Here is a 5823-nt window from a genome sequence, read left to right as displayed (position 1 = left end):
TTTGCGCGGTAGCAGTTACGGACATCGGCGACGGCGGTGGCGGACAACTATGCCACCAAAATTGGCTGTTCTTGTGATCTCATGACAGCTTTCATTGTAATAATCCAACGGAGACAGAGAATAACATCCACTGTCATTCCCTAGCGAAGTTAAAGTTACTATATATATATATATAAAGTATGAGAGGTGGCACTTCAAGAATTCGTTTATTTAGTCAACGTTTCAGTGAGACCTTTATCAACACAAAGCCCTCACCGAAACGTTGACTAAATAAACGAAGTCTCCTTGAGGTGCCACCTCTCATACTTATACTTCTACGGCAACCTAAGGCAACGACTCCTTCAACTATTATATAAATATATATATATATATTCCTCTACTGAGCGATTAAAACGGCAGTTCAAATCACTACATTTTATCTGCAATCACGTGATGAAAGGAACGCACCACAGCAACAAGAGAAGTCTGACGACCGATTCTCGCAATACTCAAAGAAAAAACAAACAAAAGAAACACTTTCAGTAGCTAGTTAACGCACTTCCACGCGGTGTATAAATCTCCCCGTCCCGTTCGTATACACAGAACTGCCTCCGCCCGCTGTCGATATGGAAGGTGCTTGGTCGAGGCTTAAATAGCGAACCTATAATACGCGCCGGCTCTCAAGGCAGGTGCGCAGCAGCGTTTCAGCTCAACTTTTTTAACGTGCGCCGGCGGGGCTTCTTCGCCAGTTCGCGAGGTTCCCCGGAAGAGGAAGTGTAAGAAATGGCGATGTGAGTGGTAGCCATTTATTCGCCGGGGCCTCGTGGGCACGTCCGAGGCTGTTTCATGTTCCGGTGGTGGTTTGAGCCGCCCGCGGCAGATTTCTGCGGCTTGATGGCGCACCGGCGGGGAAGCCCGTCTCTCCCAGCGGGGGATCACCTTTGCGCTGCTTCCTCGCGCTGTCGAAGAAAAGCGCGCGCTCACAGCCAAGACGCCGCTTTCGAAATCGATTCGCCAATATCGCCGCTTCCAGCTGATAAGGACAGACCTCCTAGCCGAGCACTCCCCTTCTATAGCTTTTCTCAAAACACGAGGCTGTTTCGGCCGCGCACGCATTTTCACGGCCACGGCGGGATGAGCTCTGTCTCGCCTGGCTTGCGTCGCCTCTCCTCGGCGATTCCCTCGGTCATCCCATGCGGAAAGTCGTCACTGTGGGGACCGCAGGGAGAGAGACCTGTCTGCCCGGTATAATGGCCGCGGCGCCAATTTTGAAGCGGATGTGGCCCTATATCGGGCCAGGGGCGGCAGTTCTGCCGATGACTACCGTAAGGAAAAAGAAAAAAAGGTGGCCCCGCTGCGCGAGCGAGAGTCCAAACGTTCGGAATCGAGCCACCTAACGCGCGCTATGCCGGTTGTGAGCCCTGAGTTTCGTCAGGTGGCCCCTTTTGAGCACGAGTATATAGCGCATTTTTATGAAGAAACAGGCATTGTTTATATTCTGCATATATATATATATATATATATATATATATATATATATATATATATATATATATATATATATATATATATATATATATATATATATATATATACATATATATATATGTTTCGACCGTGCCACGGCCTTCGTCAGAGAATGAGAAATATACAAGACATATGCCGCTTTTAAGGGCTACTGAAATCGCGGTATCAATCAGAATGGTGATTACAAGAAAAACGCCAGAAGTCTCCAAACAAACCGTAGTTAGTGACAATATATTTTGATATGCCACCTCGATTGACAAGATAAGTGCTGTATGTACAAACAAGAAGCCGTCGCACGGTGAGTGTTAAAAGCAAAGCAACACTGATTACGCTGTGACAGAGAAACACGAGAGATTAGGGCAACGTGCGTGGCAAAACAAATATCATGCGCACATGTTAGGCACATATTAAGATTCTAAAATATCAGTAAATCACATTTAAACAGTCACTTTGGTCGCTATACATGGAGCAGAAGATTTCATTGCAGTATGAGGGAAAAAAACCACTGCAAATACAAATATACAAAAAGGTGTGTGTGTGTGTGTGGTGTGTGTGTGTGTGTGTGTGTGTGTGTGTGTGTGTGTGTGTGTGTGTGTAGGGGCTGGGGGAGGGGAGGAGGTTAGCGCATCAGTATGATTAACTTTGTTACACAGAAACCTTTGACGAATCCAAACTTTTGTCGCTAGGACTAAACTTTTGTCCCGCAACCGGACGCTACAATAATGAATTTCAGCTCATTGCCGATCTTCATAACTTCGAAAGAAACATGCGATTGTGCGAGTGCGTCTTGAACCGCCAATCAACTGAACAAATCACTTCCGCGTTACCGACTGGTAAACTCTAGATTCCGCCTACCCAACGGGATAAATGCCTTGACTTATACATACGAGCTGTACGGCATGATATACTCAAATCGTATAAAACGCGTTCGCGATTCCGCCACAACCTCAGCTTTAAATTAAGAGGCTCAGGCTATTTAATCATTGGCAAGCTGCATCAACATAGTAATTAAGCCGCCAGATAAACGTGGTGCAGTTGTGGTAATGGATGCTGACAGTTACATTGATGAAGCCCAGAGGCAACTTGATGACACCACATGCTATAGGCGCCTTAACAATGACCCGACAGAACAGTTAAAATGTATTGTCAGTGATGCTGTGGCAGATCTTGCGAAACAAAACAAAATAGCTCAATCTGCATTGCATTATACGCTGATTCCCCCGAGCCCGGTGGCGGGTAGGTTCCATACCCTGCCTAAAATTCATAAAGAAAACAATCCCGGTATACCGATTGTGTCTGGAATAGGTACGGTGACTGAGAACCCCTCACGCTACGTCTATAGCATTATTTGTTCCATTCCCGTCACACTTCCCTCGTACATTAAAGACACGAATCATTTTTTAAACGATATAAATGATTTAGATATTCCTGATGGGTCTTTTCTGGTGATACTTGATATTCTACACTCTACACTAATATTCCCCATTCTGATGGTATCCGTGCTGTTGTGCACGCGTAAGTCTGATCTCGACAAACCAATTGACTCATCCACACTGGCTACGCTTCTCAAGTTAATTCTTGAACTAAACAACTTTGAGTTCAACGGCCAACACTATGTTCAAGTTAGCGGCACTTCTATGGGCACCAGGATTGGCCCTAATTACGCAAATATCTTTATGGGCCTCCTAGAAAACGAGTTTCTTGCGCGCGGCGATTTGAAGCCTTTTTACTACAAACGCTTTATTGACGATATCTTTTTATTATGGCATCATGGCGAATCCCAGCTTCTTCCTTTCATCGAGGATTTTAATAATGCCCATCCAAATATATCGTTCTGGCATTCATACTCGGCCATCAGTGTTAATTTTCTTGACGTCACGGTAACATTGCACGAACAGAAACTGACGACGAAGCTGTACAGGAAACCAACCGATAGACATGAGTATCTTCATTTTCAAAGTAGTCACACAAAACAATGTAAAACCAGTATTCCATATAGTCAGGCCATTCGCTTTAAACGCATCTGTTCCGACAGCAGTGAATTCATTCGCAACTGCGAACACCTTCGAGGTGCAGTAACCAGACAAAGATACCCCGCACGAATCATTGACGACACCCTCAAAAGGCTGACAACATCGACCTAACGCACTCAGCATCGGCTCCTAACGTGGCCAGCATTCTCAAGAAACACCACAATATGTTGATTCACAGTAACCGCCTGAAAGACATTTTTACGGAACCACGCAGGGTAGTTTATCGCCGATCACGTAATATGCGTGATACCCTAACATCATCGAAAATAAACAACCGATCCAACTATGGTGGCTGTCAACGTTGCAGTAAACCCCGCTGCAAGGTCTGCCCACATATGACAAGTTCACATTCCGTAACTAGCAGTGCCTCAAACTTTTCTCTGAGAATCAACGGCGACTTCACTGGCGACAGCGCCAATGTTATCTACATGCGTGAGTGCTCCACGTGCCGCAAGCAATACATAGGTCAAACCGAAAAGTCATTCAGATTACGTGTTAACAACCACAGAGCCCACGCTTCTAACCTACCTCATCTTCTGCTGTCAAAGCATGTCCACATACCAGGTCACTCCTTTGAAAAAATCAAGGTCACAATACTACAGTCTGCATTTAAAACTCACCATGACCGAGAAGTTCGCGAATCTTACCTCATTAACAAATTCAACTGTCGTCCCTCCGGCATAAACGAAAGCATCGGACGCGTTGCCTTTCTTTCTGTGTAACAAAGTTAATCATATTGATACGCTAACTTCACCTCCCCCCCCCCACCCCTACACACACACACCTTTTTGTATATTGGTATTTGCAGTTGTTTTCTATCACATACTGCATTGAAATCGTCTGCTCCATTGGTAGTATAGCGACCAAAGTGACTGTTTAAATGTTGTTTACTGATATTTTAGAATCTTAATGTGTGCCTAACATGTGCGCATGATATTTGTTTTGCCACGAACGTTGCCCTAATCTCTCGTGTTTCTCTGTCACAGCGTAATCAGTGTTGCTTTGCTTTTAACACTCACCGTGCGACGGCTTCTTGTTTGTACTTACAGCACTTATCTTGTCACTCGAGGTGGCATATCAAAATATATTGTCACCACGGTTTGTTGCGAGCCATCTGGCGTTTTTCTTGCAATCACCCTTCTCATTGACACCGCTATTTCAGTGGCCCTTAAAAGCGGCATATGTCTTGGATATTTTTTCATTCTCTGACGACGGCCGTGCCACGGCCGCAACATTAGACATAAGCTATTGCTTTCTCGTATGTGTACCCGCATGTTTTCATATACATATATATATATATATATATATATATATATATATATATATATATATATATATATATATATATATATATATATATAGGGTGTCCCAGCTATCTTTAGCCAAGGGTTTAAAAATACAATATTAGAGGCAGGCGAGTGAAATCACTTGCAAATTACTGACAGTCACCTTGCGCACTACAGACAATTTTTTGTGTGGTAATTAACTAATTTGTTCATTAGGATTATTTAATTAAATTGCAAAATATTGGCTGTAGGCAAGAAATGCGGCTTGCAAAGTTCGAGGGCGTCTTCAGAAACCCCAATTCCATTATTTGCGACAAAGAAAGTCTCACGTATACCATTTTTCCAAGCTGCAAAGAAAGCCCGCGAAATACAAAAAGAACCACGTGACTACCGCATTCGCCCGCCGCGAGTATGCTGCCCTCAGCCGTGCTTTGAGAGAACGAAATCAGCTGCGCCCGCGACTCGGCGGCTCCGTTGCGGCTTTAGGCTGATAAGTTGACGGTGGTTTCTTGGCCCGCGTTCGCTACAACTCGCACCGTCACGCGCGCCAACTGGCTGGCAACGGGCCAAGAAACCACCGTTAACTTATCGGCCTACTGCTGCAACGGAGCTGGCGAGTCGTGGCCGCAGCTGATTTCGTTCTCTCAAACCACGGCTGAGGGCAGCATACTCGCGGCGGGCGAATGCGCTAGTCACGTGGTTCTTTTTGTATTTCGCGGGCTTTCTTTGCAGCTTGGAAAAAATGGTATACGTGAGACTTTCTCTATCGCAAATAATGGAATTGGGGTTTCTGAAGACGCCCTCGAACTTTACAAGCAGCATTTCTTGCCTACAGTCACTATCCAGCAATTTAATGAAATAATCCTAATTAACAAACTAGCTAATTACCAAACAAAAAAATTGTCTGTAGTGCGCAAGGTGACTGTCAGTAATTTGCAAGTGATTCCACTCGCCTGCCTCTAATATTGTATTTTTAAACCCTTGGCTAAAGATAGCTG

The sequence above is a fragment of the Rhipicephalus sanguineus genome, chromosome 1 (genome assembly GCF_013339695.2).
Source record: "Rhipicephalus sanguineus isolate Rsan-2018 chromosome 1, BIME_Rsan_1.4, whole genome shotgun sequence".
NCBI classification, from domain to species: Eukaryota; Metazoa; Arthropoda; class Arachnida; order Ixodida; family Ixodidae; genus Rhipicephalus; species Rhipicephalus sanguineus.
Note: the sequence above shows the minus strand (reverse complement) of the source record.